The sequence below is a fragment of the Rhinolophus sinicus genome, chromosome 5 (assembly GCF_057876585.1).
Source record: "Rhinolophus sinicus isolate RSI-liver-muscle chromosome 5, RSI-T2T, whole genome shotgun sequence".
NCBI lineage: Eukaryota > Metazoa > Chordata > Mammalia > Chiroptera > Rhinolophidae > Rhinolophus > Rhinolophus sinicus.
In genome coordinates, this window is record NC_142505.1 from 21,501,666 (window position 1) to 21,519,786 (window position 18,121).

The 18,121-nt window shown below is 38.1% G+C and overlaps 1 long non-coding RNA gene across 1 annotated transcript in view; it reads right to left on the bottom strand.

Annotated features, from left to right (window-relative positions):
• Positions 1 to 355: 355 nt before the first annotated feature.
• Positions 356 to 18,121, bottom strand: part of LOC141567196 (uncharacterized) — a 43,496-nt gene continuing 25,730 nt past the window's right edge. Inside the window, exon 5 of the long non-coding RNA XR_012489639.2 lies at positions 356 to 8,567. This is a non-coding gene — a long non-coding RNA (uncharacterized LOC141567196). The remainder of the gene's footprint in view (positions 8,568 to 18,121) is intronic.

Sequence of the window (18,121 nt, forward strand, 5' to 3'; positions counted from 1 at the left end):
GGAATACCATTACATTTCCTATATAACACAACTGAACTGGGATTAAAGACCAAATACTAGAACAAAAGATGCTCTTAGTACGCTTATCACTTAGGAAATCACAAGGGTTTTAGGAGCTTCTGTGCCAGGAAGTAGGGCAGACAACAATATACATTGTTTCTATTATCTCACAGGCACTCATCCTCAAAGTCAGAGAAGTAGTTGGTAATGGTAGTGTAGTCATTGTCAGTTCCAGCTGATCTTTGTCATACAGGGAATGTGAAATTTCTTTATTTTTAAAAAAAGATTTTTATTTAAACATATAGCTAACATACAACATTATGTCAGTTTCAGGTGTACACCATGGTTGTTCAACATTCATATACCTAAAGAAGTGATTACTATAAGTCCAGCAACCATCTGACACTGTACTATGCTATCACAATATTATTAACTATATTCCCTATGCTGTATGTTAAATCCCCATGACTTATTTGTTTTATACCTGGAAATTTGAACCTTTTATTGCCCTTCACTTTTCCCCCCTTTTTAAATTTTTCAATTACAGTTAATATTCGATATTATTTTGTATTAATTTCAGGTGTACAGCACAGTGGTTAAACATTTGTATAATTTAACAAGTGACCCCTCTGACTAGTCTAGTATCCACCTGGCATTATACAGTTATTACCATACTATTGACTATATTCCCTATGCTTTTCTTTACATCCCCATGACTATTTTGTAACTACTAATTTGTACTTCTTAATCCCTTCACCTTTTGCACCCTTTCCCCAAAACCTCCTCCCATTTATCACCCAATAAATCTAGTACCCATCTGACACCATACATAGTTATTACAATATTGTTGACTATATTCCTTGTGTTATACACTACACCCCCATGCCTACTTTGTGACAACCAATTTGTACTTCTTAATCCCTTCCTCTTTTTCACCCACCCCCTCAAATCCTCCCATCTGGCAACCATCAAATTATTCTCTGTGTCTATGAGTTTTTTCTGCTTTGTTTGTTAATTTTGTTCTTAGATTCTACATATAAGTGAAATCATATTGCATCTGTCTTTCTCTGTCTGATATACTCCACTCAGCGCAATTTCCTTTTATCCAGGAGAAAAAGATTCAGAGAGCATTGTTTTCCTTGGTTCAGATTAGAAATTCTAACTTGGAAGTAGCTAGGTGAGGAGAAGTTGAGAGTGGTGGGTTATGTGTTCACTGGTACTCCCCCTCTCCCCCCATCACTGCATTTGGGAGAGAAAGGACAAGAGGTACATTTCTTATATGGTAAAAGAAAATTATGGGCTGGAAATGGAAAGAGGTATTCAATTATACAGATGTTTGCAAATATCCATGAGGCTGATATCATGTAGTCAAAATCTGGATGAATCACGGAACCTGTCAGCCTTTGGATACATGCCTGGCATATGAGTATTGTGAGGGTGCTGTTTCCACTTAACAGATGCAGTGCCTTTTTCTTCCTTTCTTGGTTCTTTCATCCAACAAAGGATTCCAGAGACACTCAATGTAGTATTCCTGGACTATAAATAAGGGACCCATGGAAGCTGTTCTATCCCTTTCATAGCCCTAGGGTGTCAGACCATTCTTACTGGTCTCCTAAACTAAGTAACATCTGATGGGGCTCATATTTAGAGTATGTGTGTGTAACCCTCATGCTATCTAATCATAGCTGAATAGGTTACATAGCTGGCCCACTGTTTGCAATGGACCTAATAATTAGCAATGTCCAAGGTTACATAAAACATGCATAGAAAGGAAATCTATTAAATAATGAAGAGGGAAATGGATATGAGTAGGTACAACCTGAGTTTGACTTATTGGGCAAACAAAGAATTTGATTATTCTTACATGCATGAAAATAATGCTAATGAGTACATCAAACATAGCAAACAAAACAAAACGTGATCTGACAGTGGGTCTATTGCTTTAATTGATAGATATGATTTTTAATTAGACTATTAATTATCTGTAGGTTAATGACTGTTAGAAAATTACTAGTTTTCTTTAATCTCCCAAATCTGTATTCTCAGAGTCATATTTGAATCGTCTCTGTCTCTAAAAATATCAAGAGGGCCGGCCCAGTGGCTCAGGTGGTTAGAGGTCCGTGCTCCTAACTCCGAAGGCTGCCTGTTAGATTCCCACACAAGCCAATGGGCTCTCAACCACAAGGTTGCCGGTTCAACTCCTCGAGTCCCGCAAGGGATGGTGGTCTCCGCCCTGCAACTAATATTGAACACGGCACCTTGAGCTGACCTGCCTCCCAGATGGCTCAGTTGGTAGGAGCACGGGCTCTCAACCACAAGGTTGCCAGTTTGATTCCTCGACTCCCACAAGGGATGGTGAGCTGTGCCCCCTGCAACTAGCAACAGCAACTAGACCTGGATCTGAGCTGCGCCCTCCACAGCTAAGACTGAAAGGACAACAACTTGACTTGGAAAAAAGTCCTGGAAGTACACACTGTTCCCCAATAAAGTCCTGTTCCCCTTTCCCAATAAAAAATCTGTTCCCCTTCCCCCCAAAAAAATATCAAGATACCAAGGCCTGCTAATTGTCACCTTCATATGCTTTTCAAATCTACCATTCTCTCCTCAGTCTCTCAGCTAACATCCTAGCCCAGTGCTTCTGAAATTTCAATTATACTGTCAAAACTCCTGGGGAGTTTGTTAAAATATATGTATTCTGGTTCAGATCTTGTTGGTCCAGGGATCACACTTTGAGTAGCAAGGTCCTAGCCTATTCTGTCCTCACATCTCCACATTCTACTCTCAATTCTAACCTCATCATTGGCTCTTCCAACCCTTCCTGGATCCCACTGGCAGATAAATGTTTCCTAAGTACTGTCCTGGTTCTTTCAGTAAGGAATCAATCAACTTCCTTTCGAGAGAGAGAGACACTCAGGGCCCCCCAACAGTTGAGGAGGCAAGCACTGACTTGTTGACTCTTCTGGAAAAGGCCTGCTGAACAAGTAAACCTGGTAATCTTCTCTGAAACTCCCCCTTCTCTGGGCTGTCTTTTTCTAGCTGTGATTTCTGCTGCCAGTATCACACCAGTCCCAAAGGATTCTCTGCTGCTGCTTTAAAACCCTCACCTGGGAATGGCCAAAGCCCTCTCTCTTGGTTATACTTAGCACAAAAAGGAAGTAGTGATAGAAATTCTCAAGGACATTATGGTAGTCAAATTCAACTATCTGATCTTAAGACAATGCACTCCATCCTGAAAGCCTGGTGTAATTTTTCAGAAGATGATCTGACTGTCTTTTCCAACTCCAACTTCCATTATGAGCACCATCTTATTTCTAGTGTCCTGAAAGATGTTTCCCCAACAAGTAGACCCAGATATAAGTCTTTCAGACACACTGTATTTTCCCACTAAGTCCCGCTTTCCAGCTGGAGGGTATTTCATGGCCATGGCCAAATGGCAGACACAACAAATGAGCTCATCCTTCCTGAGCCAGGTTTGCCCACATGAAAGCATTTTCTGATCCTGGTGAGACCTACCTCTCCATATACAGAAAATGGTTGTGTTCATTTGTATAAAATGGCCGTAACACTTCCTTAACCATAAAATATCTGTAACGTATACACAAACTAGCAAACATTAATCAGAGCCAACTTATCCATTAGGCATGGCAGGCACAGTGCCTAAGACCCATGATACTTTGAGAGTCCCACGGAAATCTTTTAATTTTAAAATAAGAAGAAACAAATAACTATAATATAAATATAATACATGCATACTGCATTATATTCACCTTTATATTAATATGGTCATAATATAATTTTTAATGTGTTTTTATGAAGGAAGGGATCCATGAAGGCAAAAGTGCCTAGGGCCCATGAAAGTCATAATGTAGCCCTGACTGTAATCTGAGAATGGGCCTTGGAATTCATCCAAAGCCCTCTGGCTGACGATCAAGGTCTTCCCCAACATGGCCTCACTCTGCATGTAAAGCCTATTCCTAATTTTCTTCTGCTTGCACCCTCTATGTCAAGCTGGTTCTTTTCTAACTATTATTTGGGGGAGAGTCCCAGGTCAAGCTTTCTTTTGTTCATGTGTCTTTATTCACCTCTTTTGCACATCTGGAAAGCTCTCCATTCTATTAATACAGAACCTACCCATCTTCATCCTACCTTTCTTCATGAGGCCTTCCTTGACTGTAACCGCCCACATGATCTGTATTCTATAATAACTGACAGCACCTTTAGTTTACCGTAGCTGACAGAATACAGACAACCCCAGATCGTAAGCAATCATTCCTTTTCCCAATGAGAAACTGCCCCTGCCACAAGAAAACGAGTTTTGGCGAATTTAAATTGATAAACGTTTGGTGATGTAGATGAAATGTCTACTTAACATGTTTAATTTGTTAAATACACAAAAGTTTTAAACATTCCTTTTTATATAAAATCATATCTTGGTTTAGAAATACTGCCTTTTGGTCTTATCTCACATTTCATGAGACAGTTTTATTGAAACTCATTGCAGCTGAATTCTTAGTCATCACTAGGGCTACGTTTTGAGTCATCAAACGGCAGTGTCTAGATGTTTTCATCTTCACTTCCAGCTGCATTCTTTACTTCCAAATAAGTCCGTCTTGAAGTTTTTTATGGGGCTAATGCTAGCGAATTTATTCCAAGCTACATGTGGCTATTTACATAATAGCAGGACTGTTTGCTCACATTTGTGATTTCCTCAATGTAACCACTGAATTGCTTTTAAGAAATGATCTTGTTTTAAACTAATTTCTTTATAATAATGGACATTTGCAACTGAGAGGCCATAGCTTTCAGAATAATTACTGTATCTTTGTTAAATCTCTATATTCCTTTTAAAACAGTTTCCTTACCTGATATCTATAAACCTCAAGCTAGTATTAACTGAAGTGGTTGCAGGTTAATTAATATGTTGTTCCCCACTAATACTTTGTTGTTCAAAATGAAATCATTGAGACACAGCCCCATAATGAGAAAGACCTATTAGGACTGGAATTTAAGGTCACCCCCTCATTTTCTGAAACATAATTTAGGGGATAGATTTTTGCTTTGTATTTGAGCCTGTATAACTATTTATACATGTCCCAACATTTAATGGCATGATTTGCCAAGTGTCTCAGATGTTGTCTTCCACCCAAATAATTATTTTTATTTTCCACTTTTTATGATGGAAATTCTTAAACATGTACAAAAAATAGAGACACTAGCTTGATGAATCAAATATACTTATCATCCAGCATCAACAATAATCAATATTAGCCAATCTTTTTACCACCCAGTCCCCCCACCCTGATTATTTTGAGGCAAATGTCAGGTATCATATCACTTCATCTATTAATATCACAAAAATACCCAAAACACCATAACACCATTTTCAAACACTTTCAAACCATGTAGCAATTCCTTAACATAATTAAATATTCAATGATCACCTTTTTGTTTTACATTGTTTGTACATTTTTTTTCTTTTATTCTGGATCAAAATAATGTCCATAGAATTGTGATTGTTTGATCTGTCTTACCTCTTTTGACTTATAGATTCCTCTAATGTCTCTCTTTCTTTCTTTTCTCCTTGCAATTTTTTTGAAGTAGCTTGAGTTGATTTGAAGTTTCCTACTGTGTGGATTCTGATGACTGCGTCCCCATGGTGTCATTTAACACATTTCTCTGTGCCTGTATTTCCGGTAAATGTGTTGTCAGACCAGAGGCTTGATCAGTTTTAGCCTTAATTATTATTTTTTGGGGGGGCAAAACTACATCATAGGTGGTACTGTTTGTTTCTCCGGGGAGGTATGTAATGTCTGCCCTCTCCCTTTTTGTGATGTTATCAACTCTTAGTGATCATTGCCTTGATCCAGTAACTCATGGTAATATTCTAACTCTATCACTCATTCTTTATTTATTAGCTGTGATTTTTTTTATAAAGAAAAATTTCCCTTGGCAACTATTGAGTTATTTTTTCCATAGTAAAGGCAGAATAAAAATTTGATTCTTTATTTGCCAGTTTAAAAAATAATGAAGTATTTCTCTAGCATTCTTAAAGGGATTCATTAAGTTGATTTGATATATTTTTTTAATTATCATAATGAACTGTGGATTTAAACATATCTCTGAATTTTAATTCATTATTGATGCTTAATTTGCTCCATCTTTGAACTGTGGGAACTTCAGTATGGTGTTTGCCTTTTTTTGTTTGGTTAATAGTAAATTTTACTTTTATTGAGGTTACATTGGTTTAAAACATCATGCAAGTATCAGGTATACAACATTACGCAATTCGACATCTGTATACACCAAAGGTCAAGTTTCCATTTGTCACCATACAATTGACCCCCTTTACCCATTTCTCCCTTCCCCACCTCCTTCCTTTCTGGTAACCACCAATCTGTTGTCTGCTTCTATGAGTTTGTTTGTTCATTTGTTTTGTTTTGTTTCTTATATTCCACATATGAATGAAATCATATGGTATTTGTCTTTCTCCTTCTGACTTATTTCACTAGGCACAATACCCTCAAGGTCCATTCATGTTGTCACAAATAACAAGACTTCATCTTTTTTATGGCTGAATAGTATTCCATTCTCTCTCTCTCTGTCTCTCTCCCTCACTCTTTCCTGGCCAATACAGTTTCTGCTGAGAAATCTGATAGCCTAATGGGTATTCTTTTGTAGGTTACTGTCTTTTCCTCCTGGCTGCCTTTACAATTCTTTATCACTGACTTTTGACAGTTTTAATATAATTTGTCTCAGAGAAAATCTTTTTGTGTTGAGATAATTAGGTATTTTATTAGCTTCATTGACTTGTATGTCTAGTTTCTCCTTCAGGTTTGGAAAGTTTTCAGCTATTATTTCTCCAGAGAAGCTCTCTGCTCCTTTCTCCCTCTGTTCTCCTTCTGGGATGGTCATTATCCTTATGTTACTTTTTCTAATAGAGTTTCTTCATTTTTAAAAAAATCTTAGTTCTTTGTCCACTTCCACCTGAATTACTTTTAGATTTCTATCTTTGAGATCACTAATTCTCTCTTCCATGTGATCTGCTCTATTTCCAATTCATTCTAGTATATTCTTCATCTCATTTATTGAGCTGTTCAGCTCCAAAATTTTTGTCTGTGTTTTTAAAGCTATTTCTGAGTTCATTGAACTGCCTTTCTGAGTTTTCTTGTAGTTTGTTTAGTTTCGTCATGACAGCTATTTTGAATTTTCTGTCAGATCACAATCTTCCATGACTTTAAATTTGGGCTTTTTGAAAATTGCCATTTTCTTTTTGTGATACTGTGTCACCATGATTTTTCATGGTGCTTCATGAGTTTTTCCTCTGCGGACACATTTGAAGTAGTGAACACTTTTCTTATTTGGGTAAAGCTTTGTTTACTTTGATTCTAACAGTTCAAGTTGGTAATTAGAAGTGTTTCTTTTGTTTTACAGTAGGTGGTGCTATAGCACAAGATTTTGGTTTCACTTACCTGTGTTTCCTGGGGCTATATTTGAGAGCCAGCATTTTCCACACTCAGATGCCTATGCCTGGGTTGCCACCCGGGAGGGACCCTCCTTGTTGTCTGTGTCCCAGAGGTCTGTTGCTGTCTTGCTGCTATCGCTGTTGCTGCAGTCATGGTCGTTGCCTCTGAGGTCACTGGGGTGTGCAGCACCAATGCTCCATCTAGGGGCGCGGGCACAGCCCTGTGGAGGGAATCCGGGTGGAAAGCTGGGGTCAGTGGTGCCTTCACTGCATTTGAGGTGTTCGGGCTTACAGGTGCCACTGCTGTGAGTGGAGGAGCCGGGGTCACAGATGCCACTGCAACAGGGGAACCTGGGGTTGTGTGTGCTGCTTCCAGCTGCTGCTACTGGGTTCTCTGGGAGTACAGATACGTCTCTCTGCAGCTGGTGGGGGAGCAGCTGGAGTCGGTGCCTATGTCGCTGTTGCCTTTTTCTTTTTTTCTTTTTTTTTTTTTTGTAGGGGCGGTGTTGAGGGGACACTGGTTTCACTGGCCCCTCCACTGCTGCTACTGGATTTTCTGGGGCTGTGGGCTTAGCCATTTAGGCCAGGCTGCCGGGATGCAAGCACTGCCTCCACTCTTCCCTGAGTTCTGACTCCTCTATGTGCTCCAATCCATCCGTCTTCACATATACAGATAGATGAGTGGATCTCTTTGCATCCTGGTGTATAGAGGAGAGAAACCTTTGTTGAGTTATAGATGTTCCACTCCTTGTAGATTGAAACGGAGAAACAAAAGGAGATTCTCCCTCTGCCATGAAGCTGATGTCACTTAGTAAACTGTCAAGGATAGAAGTACCTCACTGCAGAAAGCATGAGGGTTCTTTCCGGATGTGGGGAGTGGCCGGGCACGCGTTCAAGGCATCTATCATTTGACACCACCCTAGTTGTCTTTAGAGCTACCTTGCTTTTTGGCATGACAAATTGTGGTGGAGTCCTTTTATAGAGAGAAATATATAATGTTTCTGATTGGAATTGGCCATTTCTCCGAGGCCTCCCAGTCTGGATGCTAGGGCTACGCATTGGTCGTGGGTTGGTCACTGTTGCTAGGCCTTTTCAGTGGACAGACCTAGGAAATATAAATTTCTTTTAAATCAACTTTATTGAAGTATAATTTATATACAATATTCACAAATTTCAAGAATATAGGTAAAGACCTTTGACAAAGTTTATACTATACACACAGCACTCCAATCAAGATATAAAAAATGTCCTGTGCTGTTTGGTAAATTCCCTCTTTCCCTTAGACAATCACTGATCTGACTTATATCACTGTACATTGTTTGTGACGCATATAAGTTCATATAAATTCAGTCATCCTCTATGTATTCTTTTGAGTCTGATCTCTTTTGTTCAACATATTTTTGAGAGTCATCCATGATGCTGTGTATATAAATAATCCATTCATTTCTATTGCTGGGTAGAGCCCCAATGTGCAAATATGCTATAATTTGCTTATTTCTTTACCCATTGATGGATATGTTTGATTTCTTTCCAGTTTGGGGCTATTATGAATAAAGCTATGAATATCTGCATACAAATATATTACTGAGCATATATTTTTATTGATCTTGGATAAATACATAGAAATAGAACTGCTGGATCATTTGGTATGTGTATAAAGTTTAGCTTTATAAAAAACTGTCAAAATGTCTTCCAAAGTAGTTGTGCTATTTAATACTCCCAATAAAAAATTTATGAATGTTACAGTTGCTTCCTATCCCTGTCAACATTTAGTATTACCGGAATTTTCATTTAGCCATTATATTCAGCATGAAGTGAAAGTTCACGGTGGTTTTAATTTACATTTCTTTTATGAACACTTTAACATGTGCTATTTGGCCACATATATGTTTGTATCTGTGTGTGTGAAGTGTGTAAGATTTTTTACCATTTTTTAACAATCGATGAACTAATTTGTTAATTTATTCAATAATGTGCCAGCACTGATGTAGGAGTTGCAGGAAATAGAAAAAAGTTAACTTGTGTAAATTATCATTTCCCTACTTATAACTGACCAATTTCTTACCATATTAGAATAAACAACAGACAACAAACACCTGGAAAAAAGAGATCTTAAAATTATAATTATTTTGACTTGACCATTTTTAAATTGAGTTGTTTGTTTCGTAATTGAATTATAAAAGTTCTTTATATATTCTGGCTATAAATCCTTTGTCAGATATATGTGTTGTGAAGACTTTCTCCCAGTCTGTGGCTTATTTTTTCATTAATACTTTCAAAGAACAGAAAGTTTTAATTTCAATGAATTCAGGTGTATCATTTTTCCTTTTATGCATAATGCTTTTTTGTGTCCTATCTAAAAAAATTTTCCCTATCCCAAATTCACAAAGATTTTTATTCTATGTTTTCTTCTAGAAGTTGTATGATTTTACTCTTATGCTTTAGTGTGTGATCCATTTTGAACAAATTCGAGTGTACGGTGTGATATAGAGATGGAAGTTCATTTTTTTCTTACGTATATCCAGTTCTCCAGCATTTGTTAAAAGACTATCTTTTCCTCCATTGAAATGCATTAATCCCTTTATCAAAACTCAGTTGACCATAGATTTGTAGGTCTATATCTGGACTCTATTTTATTGCGCTGATCCATTTGCTCCCTTGATAACTGAGGTTTTGCAGTGAGTCTTGAAATTATTTGGTATAAGTTCTCTGTATTAGGGTTCACTCATAGAAACAGAACCACTTAAAGTTTATATAAAATTAATAAGATGTTTGTTACAGGATTGGATTGTATGTGATTATGGTAACTGGTTAGACAAGCTCTGTAAGACTGTTGTCTTAATGTCAGAATCTGGAGCTTGGTGTCCATGGGGCAAGCAGTCAGAAAGGGAAAATAGATTTAAAGTAGTGAAGAGCCAGACAAGCTGGAACCCATCAGTATGAATTGGAACCCTGTGTTAGTTCTCACTGTATACAATAATCGTGATGAAGTATATGCCTGCAAGAGAAGCTGGTATCTTCATCATGGAGTAAAACACATACCTGGCCCAGGACTCAGAGAAACTACAGGAGGATCCGGGAGAAGGTGCCGGCCTAGTTGCTGCACGTTCCCATCGCACAGATCAACAGTAAATAACTAAGTGCATGAGCTATAAAAATGTCTGCCCTGATATGCCTGCTGTGTCACTTCTGCCCTCCAAATCTTACCTACAAAATCATGTTTCTTGAGGCCCTGAAAACATGCAAGGAAGGGAATTCTGGAAAATGTAGTTCAACCTAGACAAATTGGCACATTACAAAGCCAACACACCATCCAACATTATTATCTTCCAAAATTGTTTTGGCTATTTAAAATCCTTTGTATTTTCATATAAATTTTAAAATAAACACATTATTACTTTAAAAAAACAAAACAAAACTGCTGATTGTCAATTGGAATTGCATTGAATCTATAGAACAATTTAGGGACATTGGACTTCCTAACAATATTGAGCCTTCCAACCCACAAATATAGTATGTCTCTCAATTTATTTAGATTGTCCTTAATTTTTCTCAACAATACTTAGCAGTTTTCAATGTAATGATTGTGCACATCTCTCAATAAATTTATTTCTAAGTCATTTATGATTTGATGGTATTGTAAATATTATAAATAATATATTTTACAATTCATTTCCCAATTGTTTGTTGCTAGCAAATAGGTATTCAATTGACCTTGTATCGTAAAGGCTTGATAAAGTCATTTATTAATTCTAGTATTTTTTTTTTATAGCTTGCTTGGGATTTGCTATGTAGACAGTCATGTTTCTTGTAAATAGAGAATTCTTTTCCCCTTTCTTTTCCAAGCCGATGTCTTTAAATTTTTTACTTATTGCCCTTTTGGGGGGCCAGTACCTCCTGTTCTCTGTTGACAAGAAATGATAAGAATGTACAAGCTTGCCTTGTTTCCAGCCTTAGAGAGGAAAAGATTTACTCTTTCATCATTAAGTATATTGTTAGCTGTAGGTTTTTTAAATATGCTGTTTATTGGATTTAGAAAGTTGTCTTTTTTTTTTTTAATTTTATTGGGGAATATTGGGGAACAGTGTGTTTCTTCAGGGCCCATCAGCTCTAAGTCATTGTCCTTCAATCTAGCTGTGGAGGGCGCAGCTCAGCTACAAGGCCAGTCACCATTTTCAATTTTTAGTTGCAGGGGGCGCAGCCCACCATCCCATGCGGGAATTGAACTGGCAACCTTGTTGTTGGGAGCTTGTGCTCTAAACAACTGAGCCATCCTGCTGCGTCTCTGGAAGCTCAGTGGCAGCTTGTTGTCTTCAATCTAGTTGTGGAGGGCGCAGCTCACTGGTCCATGTGGGAATTGAACCGGCAACCCTGTTGTCCAGAGCTCGCGCTCTAACCAGCTGAGCCATCCTGAAAGTTGTCTTTTTAATTTGCTGACAGAGTTTATTATGAGTGGGTGTTTTTTTCAAATACTTTTTATGCATCTATTAAAATGCTTATGTGATTTTTCTCCTTTATTTTGTTAATTTCATAAATTACACTGATGTTTAGATGTCAACTCAATCATGCATTCTTGGAATAAATCCCACTTGGTCATGATAGATTATCCTTTTTACTTATTGCTGGATTTGAATTGCTAATATTTTTTGTATATATATTGTATATATATTCATTAGGAGGTCAGTAATTTTCTTACAATGTCTTTGTAAGATTTTGATATGAGTTATACCAGTCTGAAAATGAGATGGATACATTAACTTGTCCTCTCTTTCCTAAAAGTTGGTTTGTGTTAGTATTATTTTTTTACTTCAATGTTTGGTAGAATTCATTCATGAAATCATTTGGCCTTGGAACATTTTTTGTGGGAAGTTTTTAAGAGTTTGCACCCAATTAACAGTACATACAGCACTGTTCACATTTTTTAATCTTTTCAAATAACCACATTTATGATTTTTAAATTTCTGGGTTTTGTGTGTTTTCTATCTCATTGATTTCTGTTCTTTGTGCAAAGCCATTACAATGAAAACTACTAAACACTGGTGAGAAAAAATAAGAAAAATCCAAAGCAGTAGATTTATAAAGAACAATTTTATTTTTTTCTTTCTATACATTTAATTATTTTTTCTTAACTTCCTAAAATAGAAATTGAAATGATTGATTTTAAACTTTCTTCTTTGGTAATATAGGCATTTAAAGCTTTAAATGTTTTTCTCTAAGCCATGCTTTAGCTGCACCTTACACGTTTTGACATATTTTTAATTATCATTCAGTTGAAAATGTTTTTCTAGTATATCCTTGTCATTTATTCTTTGATTAAAAAATTATTTAGAAATCATATATATGGTGATGGAAGGAGAACTGACTCCGGGTGGTGAACACACAATGGGATTTATAGATGATGTAATACAGAATTGTACACCTGAAATCTATGTAATTTGACTAACAGTTGTCACCCCAATAAACTTTAATTTAAAAAAAAATTTAGAAATCGCATATATCTGGATTACTTCTTTCCTTACTAATATCTGAACACTTTTTATATTCCCTTTGTCCCCATGATCTCAGTCCTGCTCGGTTTGAATTCTATAACCAGCAGTTTCTCCTCACTGCTGGGCTTTGCCTGGGAAGGGAGTTCCTGTCTGTCTGTTAGTTTTCCTGAGTTTTCAGGGCCCAGGTGGCTCTAGCACTGTCAAACCCTATTGCTTTGCTACCGTCTAGAATGTACCCCTTAATTGGATCATGTGGGATCCCCTTCCATTTTTATTGGCTATTCTCAGATTGATGCACTGTGCTTTCTGGCAAATGCCTGTCGGTGACTTAAGGGCTGTCAGAAGCCCAGTTGCCTTACCTCCGTGTCGTCTCATACAGTTCCTTATTCCATGGGTCTTGAAGATTTGAGTAGTTTGTCCTCACCCACCTGTGTTTGGAGTTTGTGAGGATACCTTGCCGTGTAGTTTTATGGTAGATGTTGCCTATGGGTGTTTGATTTTGGTGGCCTAACTACTTTGTGTGTTCATCTGAGAGATTCAGGGAAATCATAAAATATGTCACCTCCTCCATCTATCTGGGATTCTCTCTCTCCAACTAGTTGCTAAGCAGAAAAAAGGTCATATATTTCTGTCATAACTACCATGCAATTTGCCACAGTACTAGGCACAAATGAAATCATCTGATAGCTGCTGACTGAAGAAATTAACGTATTGGTTTTCTATTGCTATGTATCAAATTATCATAAATATGTGGGGCTTAAAACCACACATATTATAATCTCAGAAGTATATATTCTATTGGTTAGATACTGGCAAGTAATATGTTCCTCCCACATTCGAGGAAAGACCATGACGCAGGGCATCCACTGGAGCCACTCTAGGCTCTGTCTCCCACAGTTTGCATCTGCCTTGGAACCTGGCTTTCCCTCTTTATTTGTTAAGAGAAGGTTTATATGAATAGACTGACAATAGTGATGTTTAGCTCAATTCCAGGACAAATGATAACACATTTAAATATAATAATGAAATAGCCAGTTCAAAGAGAAAAATCTGACCTCGGAGACTTGAAAATGTGCTACAGTGAAGTTGTTTTTAAGGCTCTGATTCTCTGTGGAAGGGGCAGGGGGGGCTCTGTCACTCCCAACCTCACAGAAAAAGTATAAAATGATGCTTTTTAATGGTCTTAGGAAAAATAAGATTCATATACATCTAATGCATTTTTTAACCTCTCGTGTCATCTGCGCTTGTGTGTATTTTTAGTGTACTTCATAGAACTCACATTAAAAACTGACAGAGGAGCAAAGCAGTTGTTACCGTTAAACTCCAATAAATCAGATAATGCAAGGAATCATTGGAGGAGAATCAACAGACCATTTTTGGTGCAAATGATGAAGGAAATAATCTTATTTCCCATGCCAGGCCATTGTAAGATTTTAATGAATAAATCCATTGTTTGAATACGAGGTGGCATTATTACTTCAACTTTTATTCTAATAAATGGGAGGGATTACCCATCACTTTTTTCTGCCTTCTCACATGCTAGTTCTGTCTTCTATGTTCTTGATCTCATCATTTTCCCATTGAGCATGAAAAGGACAGGAAAAAGTGCCTTTCTTTGATGAAGATACATAATCATTTTTTTTTAGTAATGAAGTTCTGTACTTTTGGAAGCATTCAGTTATGGGACTGAAGGATTTTTCTCATCTGCTACACTGTAGGTGACACATTGAAGAGTTTGATGGATGACATGTGAATGCTGTTTGCTATGGCGAAGTTGTCTCCCCCTAGCAACAAGGAAGAGGTAGGGATGGGAGACTCAGGAATACAACATACAATGTATGGGTACATATTGTACAGGACACTCTGCCCTGTGAATTCCTGATCCCCTTGCTTGTGAGAACAACAGTAATAATAATCAGAGTTAACACTTATTGCATGATTAACACTAAAAGTGGCATACAGAATATGTAACAACCGAAACAGTATTAGTATCAACCAATTAGAATGAACGCTGAGTAAAACAGCACCCATTCTCCTGAGTCCATGTCCTCTCCTGCAGTTGTTACATATTTTGACAACTGTCTATTTGGATAGTTGAGGACTGCTGATGGCAACCCTGCTTTACCGCATGCCGGGTACTGTGCCAAGTATCTTAAAGACCTTTGCTCATTAAAACCTCCCAGCCCCTCTGGAAGATGAATACTCTTATTACTCCAACCTAACACAGAGAGAAACTGAGGCTTACAGAGTTTGAATGACTTGTCCCATATCACACAGCTAAGGAAAAATGGGACTGGATTCATACCCTGGTCTGCTGACCCAAGAGTTCGAGCTGTTAAGTTTTGCACCCTAATGACTCTTGAGAAAGCCACACCCTCTGGCTCTCTCTGCTCTTACAAGAAATGTACGCTTTAGGCACATGAAGGCTGAACTTTATCACTGTGTCCTTAGTGACAAGGAAAGTAGCCCTTGGCCTGTCCATGAAGAAAAGCAATACAAACAGTTCAATAAAAATGACAGAATGAAGAATAAGCCCTGGGGTGAGGCCTACACACCAGAAATCATTTTGGAGTTGATCCAAGGTCTTAGGAGGACAAGGGAAGCCCAAAGTCCATACTGGCCTTCCACCCTGAGGGGTATTTGTTAGATAACTATCACAGATCCTGACTCCACATTCCTCTATTCATTAAGTGAATTATCTGGTTGTGGCTTTCAAGCTGGGTTTATGTAAACCAAAGCAAACAACTGGATTCCAGAGACGAGCCACCCTGATCTCATGTCACTGTCTTTTCTGACTATATGACTGCTGGTTGGGTGATTTTTTTTGTTCCTCAGCCATCAGGACGCCACATCATCACTGCCTGTGAGCCATTCTTGATAGTGACACATTCCATTTCCAGAAACCTTATTTTTCAGCTGTGTCGCATACATCCACATGCCCAGCACACTGCCATGAGCTACCTTTGGGTGGTGTGCTACTCCCAGGGGTCACCCTCATCCCTCTCTTTCCCGTTCAAGAATGTGTATGGCAAATCAAAGAGTAAGGCTGATGTTACTAGAGGTATCCATTTGGACAACTTCCTTAAACTCTCTGAGCCTCAGTTTCCACATGTATAAAATGTAATTGAAATATATATGCTTTGAGGTGAGGTGGGGTCATGGCATGGAAGAAGGCATGATTGGTCGGAGCAAATATTTATCTCAACTTTTTCACAACGCTCACATACACAGACTGGATCAGATTCCTGAGTTGCAAAGAATAAGTTACTAACAATCAAATGCCAATATTTGTATTATCATCGTCATTACTATTACTACCATTACTATTATTAGCAACAACGATATAATAGCAGTTGTTATGGATTGAATGTTTGCTACATGCCAAGCACCACACAAAAGGAGATAGATCTCATATCTCATTCATTCTTCAAAATCGCCCTATGAAATTAGACTTTGTGGGGGTATGTTTTACCATTGCTATGGCTTGGAGGAATAGGCCAATGGGTCCCGGAATGGAAGGATCAGATCTAGGTGGTCCATGTAGAGACCCTGAGTCCTGCAGCCTCCACCAGCCAGCATGAGCACCATCTGCTGCTGGTACCAGGAAGCTGTATGGGCTCTTAGTGCCATGGAGCCTCCAGCTTCCATTGTAGTGAGAAGTATTGCCTTTTCTAAGGAGCTGCACTAGTCATCCCGCCTCTTGGAGTCCTGGGAAGACAGCCCAGCCTCAGCAGCCAGCAAGATGCTATTGCCTAATAACCATCTAGCAGAAGTGATGTGTATCGGGCCTCAACATTTGTAGTACTCATGTGACATATTCCACATGACCCATACCACTCCGAAACTCTCTGCTCTGTGATGAGGCTGGCGTTGTAGACACTCAGAGCCAGGGCAGTGGTAAAATACAGCCACATTCACTCTTAGGGTTGCTTTGAGGAATGAGTGAGCTATGAGATACATACTATTGAACACAGTCCCTGGGACATCATTAACACTCAATAAATACACATTGCTATTGTTAGTAAATAATGATAGCACAACAAAAAATAGTATGCAGGCATTGGTACTATATTACTAGGAACATATTGCCAACACTCCTCACAAAGGATCATGACGAAGAGCACATCACCACACTCTGTTTCAGAAGCCTTGCTCCAGACAATGGAGGCAGTGTGACCTCAGATGCCCGGAGGGGAATTTCTGGCCTGGGTTGTGCCTGGTCTTGGACAGTGTTACTGGGTGCTGCCTCAGAGGAGATGTTTCTGTTTCTAGTACCAGCCAGCCAGGGAGACACTGATAAACTGGCCACAGCTGTGTAGATATGAGGTGCAGGGAAAGCAGCCAAATACAACCCAATGCAGACATCAAACATTATGTCTCATCAGCACTCAGCCAGGATATTGACAGTGCCACGTTAGAGCTAAATGTTCTTGCTTTCAAGGTCATTCCAGACAGAATAAAACTCTACAAATCACTAGTACCCCATAGTTCTTTGTTTTGTTTTATGTTTAGTGTATCTGGACCTCTTAACAATACGTGGCCATTTTACTTCTCTCTCCAGAGTTATGCTAAATCTTGCACAGATTCATTCATTTGCTCATCTTCTCAGCCTATGATGAGCTCATTTTCTTACCCTAGGTAGAGTCTTTGAGTCTTAGATCTGAAAAAGACCTGTGAGTGCATCAGTCTGGGTCTAATAGAACTATCTGCAAGGATAGGACTGTCCTATATCTGCACTGTTTAGTGTGTTAGTCACTGGATAGGTAGCTATTGAGCTCTTCAAATGTGGCTCATATAATTGAGAAATGGAATTCTTAAATTTAATTTTAATCAATTAAAATTTTTTAAAAATACTTTTTAATTTTTCAATTACCATTGATGTGTAGTATTATATTAGTTTCAGGTGTACAATATAGTGATTAGACATTTATACAACTTATGAAGTGATCACCCTGATAAATCTAGTACCTATCTGACACCATACATAGTTATTACAATATTATTGACTATATTCCCTGTGCTATATTCTACATCCCCATGACTATTCTGTAACTGCCAATTTGTACCTCTCAATCCCTCCCCTCCAAACCATCCCTCAATCCCCCTTCCATTTGGCAACCATCAAAATATTTTCTGTATCTATGAGTTTGTTTCTTTTTTGTTTGTTCTT